We start from the raw sequence: 7852 nt of genomic DNA on the forward strand, positions 1-7852 counted from the left end.
AAATTCCAGCCAATATCAAGGACACGTTATGAATTATCAGTTCAGGGTACCAGCAGCAGGGGATAACTCTTTGGGTGTATAGTTTTATAGAATATGGGTGTAAAAGCACTGTTCTTTTGGGTGTATTTTTGTTAATTCACAATTTACATATAGACACATATATAGATACATATAGAACAAAAGCTATAAAAATTCGCAGGTTATGGGTGTATATTTCATTTGATATTTTTCTTCATATTTTAGTACATGTAATTCATACATTTTGAATACAGCACAGACAGTTGGGTGTATATTTTATGAAATCTTGGGTGTATTATTAAACTTGCGTTGGGTGTAACCGTTTATGATTTGCGTTTATATATGCCTTGATTTTTTCTTTATATTTTACCACCTGTAATACAGCTTTTGAATACATCACAGACAGTTTACCAGCACAGATAGTTTAACTATGGGAAAAAATATACATGGAATAGAAGTTGTTGATAAATGGCAAATATTTACATCATTTGTTCAATTTACAAACTACCCAGCAGTTGGATTACCCAGTTTCTATATCAGCAGAATTAATCTGACAAAACGGACTCAATAATACAGAGGATGGCTTCAACAGCCTTATAGCACTACTCTCTCTAATTGCCCGATCTCTCTGTTTATTCATCTCACTGAATAGTATCCGAGAAGCATACTCCACTCTATAGTGGTCCACCTCCTCGTAAAATTAAAAAGTATATTCTGCTTAAACAGCAATATTAATTCAGTAAAGTAATAGAGAGTTATATAGTTCTAAAGACAGTTACCTGTGGCCAATTATCCCATTCATACTTCCCCTTTTGATGTTTTCCGGCTCAATTAACTCAAGCCACTTCATAACGTAGATAGCGCAGTCATAGCTGAAAACGAAGAAAATAAATTACAAATCTCATTTAGGAAAGTTTAATGTTCAGAGTCACAAATTTATACCTTGTTTTTTGGCCTGATATTTTAACATATGATGCTTTAATTTTCTTCTCGTTCTCCCCTTTCTCCAGAGGTTCCCCGCCGGCATATGTTATCAATCTTGAAAATACATATCCCTTAAATACCAAAACAAATTAGTAATACACCCGAATGAATGGACAAGATACACCCAACTGAATGGACAATATACACCCAACACAACTAACAAAATAGACCTATCTATTAAAGTAAAGAAGACAGAGGCAACTTACAGTGAATTTATTAATGTCCTTTCTCTCATTGCTTGGAGCTTTTTTGTGTAGCGGGTCAAGTATTTGACATTTCCGCTTTGTTGTATTTATCAGCCATAACCACCAATGCCCCGAGTGGCAAATAGGAGCAAAAATCTGAAGGATTGCCACATTTCAATAGTGTGTTATTTTATTTGGCATATAAGTAAATAAGCGTACTAACAAATTTAGCAAACGAAAACTTACATATGGATGCGAAGTTAATTTTTTTCTATTTATGAAGGGAATGAAACTTGGGTAGGCTTCCACCGTGAATTCCTTTTTCGTTTTCGGTGATATGAATTCCCCCTTTGGGTGATCCGAAAGTGCCATGCTCTGCAAGAATTGCGAAACAAGAAATGAAATACTGAAAATACACAACTTACACCCAATCGAACCTAAAAAATACACCCAAATCAATACAGAAAATACACCCAAAGTTCGTAGAAGTAACACTTACCATAATATCGGGGGGGAGACAGTATATTTGTTCCTGAAACCTCTTTTCATTTTTCTGGTTGAGGATGAGGCAGATGGCAGATACAATCTAGAAATATATGCCGAAATCAATTTTACATTAATAAACATTGCAGTTGACTTTGGTGTAAAAACATTAATGTTATTCTAATATTACCTGAGATTCTATATCACTTTTTGCCTGGAGGGATGCAAGGTGCATTCTGATCAAAATGTATTCTCCTTGGCCAATCAGAGTGCATATCTCCTCATACTCATTAGTATTGCCATCTGCATCTTCCTTCAGTCTTGTCCCCCAGATGTAGCACTTTTGTTTCATATCATCTGGAATTTGATTTATTCCCCCAGGAGTTTCAAACTTTGTAGAACTTTCTCCCCCAGTCTCCCTCTGAATTTGTGGACTTTCGTTTTTCCCCTTCGCCGCACTGCTTGCTAATTTTTGGACCAAATCGTCTAATTGTTCTAGCAAATTTGCAGTTTCTGGAGATTTTTCCCTTTCTGTCTCCTGCGTTGACGCCCCCTCCTGGCTTGAATCAGTCAATCCAAGGCTGAATGATGGCATCCCCGGATCTGTTTTAGGAACATAGGTTGCTGTCTGTGCCATCATCAACAGGGCAGCAGCGTCTTCTGCGGCTGGATGACTGCGTCATGATGTATAAGAATAAGAGTAAGAATAAGAATATTCGGATGATAAGCAAAGATTGATTTTAGTCTGATGAACTTACATTTTAGTTGGAGCTGGGGGAAGCATGGATGTGGTTTCTTGAAGTTGTTTGGGGGGTTCAGGAGTGCTGCACAGTTACACAAAATTAATCATGGCGTAAAAAAAATTGATCAGGAACAATATACACCCAAACTGTTAGCAAATATACACCCAAACTCTAAACAAATATACACCCAATACTATTTCTTACGTTTCTGTAGTCCCTTCAATCCGTAGCATAGGGGTTGGTTCAAAATCTGTCTCAGTGGTTGTTTGGGATGCCGGCACAAAAACCTGGATCGGGACTCTAAACAAGAAGAAAAATGAAAGGTTAACAACGTATTTGAAAATAATAAGGTTATAAGGTTGAAATATTCTTGGAAAACTCACACTGCAAGCGCTTCCGACGGTGTTTGTTCCCTCACAACCATCATATTCGAATCAGTCGGAATCAACCTAAAATACACCCAAAGAAGGTCAAAAAATACACCCGAACAATTCAAAAAGAAGACAGGCTTTGTTTTTTGAGAACTTACATACTTGCAGTTTTTGCTTTTTTTTGCTGCCTTTTTTTTCTTGAATAAAATAATAAAGGGCTTTTTTTTCTAAAAAAAATATATACAGAATTAGAAATAGAAGGTAATAGAAGAACAAAAGTAACGGTTATTTGAAAGAGAAATTACATGCTCTGTGATGGCTGGTTTACACTACTCTGTTCTGTGCGTCCTTGAGAGTAAGGATCATCACTTCCCAAGTTCACAGCCGGTAGTCTAAACAGATTTTATGTTATTCAGACAAAATAAGATACAGGTATAAAATACACCCAAATGAATGCACAAGATACAACCAACCGAATGGACAATATACACCCAACAAAACAAACGAAATATCCCAACTTAGTAAACAACATACACCCAACTTGATCCACAAAATACACCCAAATGGTTCCACAAAATGCATCCAAATCATGATAACAAGATTTTATTAAATAATAAAGCTTCTTACGTTTTAGAGGACACATAGCGACCTTCTGTCGATCGTAGGTCAGCTTGGTTCTCCCTGCGAAACAAGATACAATTATTACCAAACAAAACACACCAAAATCTTAAATACACAACCCAGCAAGACATACCCCTCTGTAGCAGATTTATCAACGTTTTCCCTTAGTGATAAGCGGATAATTTATACGCTTTTTGGCATTATTTTTAGGTAGTTTTTAGTAAGTTCAAGCTACTTTTAGGGATGTTTTCATTAGTTTTTATGTTAAATTCACATTTCTGGACTTTACTATAAGTTTGTGTGTTTTTCTGTGATTTCAAGTAATTTCTGGCTGAAATTAAGGGACTTGAGCAAAACTCTGCAAAAGGCTGACAAAAGGACTGCTGATGCTGTTGGAATCTGACCTCCCTGCACTCGAAATGGATTTTCTGGAGCTACAGAACTCCAAATGGCGCGCTTTTAACGAAATTGGAAAGTAGATATCCAGAGCTTTCCAGCAATATATAATAGTCCATACTTTATTCGGAAATTGACGACGTAACTTGGCGTTGAACGCCAAGTACATGCTGCTGTCTGGAGTTAAACACCAGAAACACGTCATGATCCGGAGTTGAACGCCCAAAACACGTTATAACTTGGCGTTCAACTCTAAGAAAAGCCTCAGCTCGTGGATAGATCAAGCTCAGCCCAAACATACACCAAGTGGGCCCCGGAAGTAGATTTATGCATCAATTACTTACTCGTGTAAACCCTAGTAGCTAGTTTAGTATAAATAAGACTTTTTACTAGTGTATTAGTCGTCTTTTGACCACGTTTCATCTTTGGTCTCAGTTTTGTTTTATTCTTCATCTTAAGAGGCTATTGATCACGTTTTAGGGGGCTGGCCATTCGGCCATGCCTGAACCTTTCACTTATGTATTTTCAACGGTGGAGTTTTTACACACCATATATTAAGGGTGTGGAGCTTTGCTGTACCTCAAGTTTCAATACAATTACTATTACTTTCTATTCAATTCTCTTTTATTCTTATTCCAAGATATACGTTGCACAACACTTTGATGAATGTGATGATCCGTGACACTCATCATCATTCTCACCTATGAATGCGCGTGATTGACAACCACTTCCGTTCTACTCTAGGCCGGGCGTATATCTCTTAGATTCCCCAACAGAATTTTTGTGGTATAAGCTAGATAGATGGCGGCATTCATGGGGATCCGGAAAGTCTAACCTTGTCTGTGGTATTCCAAGTAGGATCTCGGGAATCCGAAAAGTCTAACCTTGTCTGTGGTATTCCGAGTAGGATTCCGGTATTGAATGACTGTGACGAGCTTCAAACTCCTGAAGGCTGGGCGTGATGACAAATGCAAAAGAATCAATGGATTCTACTCCAACCTGATTGAGAACCGACAGATGATTAGCCGTGCTGTGACAGAGCATTTGGACCATTTTCACTGAGAGGATGGGATGTAGCTATCAACAAGGGTGATGCCTCCAGACGATTAGCCGTGCAGTGACAGCGCATAGGACCATTTTCCCGAGAGGATTAAAAGTAGCCGTTGATGATGGTGATTCCCAACATACAGCTTACCATGGAAAGGAGTAAGAAGGATTGGATGAGAGCAATAAGAAAGTAGAGATTCGAAAGGATTCTAGCATCTCCACACGCCTATCTGAAATTCCCACTATTGATTTACATAAGTATTTCTATCCCTTTTTATTTTATTTATCTTTTAAATTATCTAATCCAATTACATTTGACCCTATGAATCCACTTAACTGAGATTTACAAGGTGACCATAGCTTGCTTCATACCAACAATCTCTGTGGGATCGACCCTTACTCACGTAAGGTATTACTTGGATGACCCAGTACACTTGCTGGTTAAGTTGAATGGAGTTGTGAGCTTCTCTACCAGTGCCTGGAACTCTTTTATCACAATTTCGTCCACCATATTTTTGGCGCCGTTGCCGGGGATTGTTCGAGTATGGACAACTGACGGTTCATATTGTTGCTCAGATTAGGTAATTTTCTTTTCAAAAAATCTTTTTCAAAATTTTTCTTTTCTTTTTCGTTTTTCTAATAATGTTTTTCGAAAAAAATTAAAGAAAATACAAAAAAATTCATAAAATCATAAAAACCAAAAATATTTTGTATTTCTTGTTTGAGTCTTGAGTCAATTTTTAAGTTTGGTGTCAATTGCATGCTTTAAAAATTTTTCTTGCATTTTTCGAAAATCTCATGCATTCATAGTGTTCTTCATGATCTTCAAGTTGTTCTTGACAAGTCTTCTTGTTTGATCTTGATGATTTCTTGTTTTGTGTTGTTTGTTGTTTTTCATGTGCATTTTTCGTTTGTTAGAGTCCATGCATTAAAGATTTCTAAGTTTGGTGTCTTGCATGTTTTCTTTGCATCAAAATTTTTTTAAAAATATGTTCTTGATGTTCATCATGATCTTCAAAGTGTTCTTGGTGTTCATCTTGACATTCATAGTGTTCTTGCATGCATCATGTGTTTTGATCCAAAATTTTCATGTTTTGGGTCATGTTTGTGTTTTTCTCTCTCATAATTAAAATATTCAAAAATAAAAAATATCTTTTCCTTATTTTTCTCCAAATTTTCGAAAATTTGAGTTGACTTAGTCAAAAATTTTCAAAATTAGTTGTTTCTTACAAGTCAAGTCAAATTTTCAATTTTAAAAATCTTATCTTTTCAAAATCTTTTTCAAAAATTATATCTTTTTCATTTTTTTTATTTTTCGAAAATTTCAAAAATTCTTTTTCAAAATATTTTTCAAAATCTTTTTCTTATCTTTATATCATATTTTCGAAAATTAGCTAACAATTAATGTGATTGATTCAAAAATTTGAAGTTTGTTACTTTCTTGTTAAGAAAGGTTCAATCTTTAAGTTCTAGAATCTTATCTTGTAGTTTCTTGTTAGTGAAATAAGTAATTTCAAATTTTTGAATTAAATCTTTTTATCTTTTATCTTATCTTTTTCAAAAATTTTATCTTTTTCAAAATTTGATTACAAAATATCTTATCTAACTTCTTATCTTCTTATCTTTTTAAAATTTTGATTTTAATTTCTTTTTCAACTAACTCTTTGACTTTTTGTTTGTTTCTTATCTTTTTCAAAACCACCTAACTACTTTTCCCTCTCTAATTTTCGAAAATATCTCACCTCTCTTTCAAAAAAATTCTTTTTTGTTTTAAATTTTAATTTTAATCTTATCTTATCTCTAATTTTCGAAAATTACTAACACCTTTTTAAAATTATTTTTGAATTCTCCCTCTCTTTTCTTATTCTATTTAATTAATTATTTACTAACACTTCTCTTCACCTCTCTTCATCTAAAAATCCGAACATAATCTATCCCTTGTGTTTGGATTCTTCACTCTTTCTTCTTCTACTAACATAAAGGAATCTCTATACTGTGACATAGAGGATTCCTCTTTCTTTTCTTGTTTTCTTCTCTTTCATATGAGCAGGAACAAGGATAAAGGCACTCTTGTTGAAATTGATCCAGAACCTGAAAGGACTCTGAAGAAAAAATTAAGAGAAGCTAAGTTACAACAATCTAAAGGTAACCTTTCAGAAACATTAGAACAAGAGAAGGAGATGGCAGCCAAAAATAATAATAATGCAAGGAGAATTCTTGGTGACTTTACAAAGCCAACATCCAAATTTGATGGAAGAAGCATCTCCATTCCTGCCATTGGAGCCAATAACTTTGAGCTTAAGCCTCAACTAGTTGCTTTAATGCAACAAAACTGCAAGTTTTATGGACTTCCATCTGAAGATCCTTATCAGTTTTTAACTGAGTTCTTGCAGATCTGTGAGACTGTAAAGACGAATGGAGTTGATCCTGAAGTCTACAGACTCATGCTTTTCCCTTTTGTTGTAAGAGACAGAGCTAGAATATGGTTGGATTCACAACCCAAGGATAGCCTGGACTCCTGGGATAAGCTGGTCACTGCCTTCTTGGATAAATTCTTTCCTCCTCAAAAGCTGAGCAAGCTTAGAGTGGATGTTCAAACCTTCAAACAAAAAGATGGTGAATCCCTCTATGAAGCTTGGGAAAGATACAAGCATCTAACCAAAAGATGTCCATCTGACATGTTTCCAGAATGGACCATATTAGATATATTCTATTATGGCCTATCTGAATTTTCGAAAATGTCATTGGACCATTCTGCAGGTGGATCTATTCACCTAAAGAAAACGCCTGAAGTGGCTCAAGAACTCATTGACATGGTTGCAAACAACCAATTCATGTACACTTCTGAGAGGAATTCCGTGAATAATAGGATACCTCAGAAGAAAGGAGTTCTCGAAATTGATGCTCTGAATACCATATTGGCTCAGAACAAAGTGTTGACTCAGCACGTCAACATGATTTCTCAAAGTCTGAATGGATGGCAAAATGCATCCAATAGTACTAA

General features: G+C 35.4%; 1 non-coding gene across 1 annotated transcript; it reads right to left on the reverse strand.

Moving 5' to 3' along the window:
- Window positions 1-7424: 7424 nt before the first annotated feature.
- On the reverse strand, window positions 7425-7528 carry LOC112719151 (small nucleolar RNA R71). Its single transcript, XR_003161465.1, has one exon. It is a non-coding gene; the product is annotated as a small nucleolar RNA R71 (small nucleolar RNA).
- Between the last annotated feature and the right edge of the window lie 324 nt (window positions 7529-7852).

The sequence above is a fragment of the Arachis hypogaea genome, chromosome 10, assembly GCF_003086295.3.
Source record: "Arachis hypogaea cultivar Tifrunner chromosome 10, arahy.Tifrunner.gnm2.J5K5, whole genome shotgun sequence".
NCBI classification, from domain to species: Eukaryota; Viridiplantae; Streptophyta; class Magnoliopsida; order Fabales; family Fabaceae; genus Arachis; species Arachis hypogaea.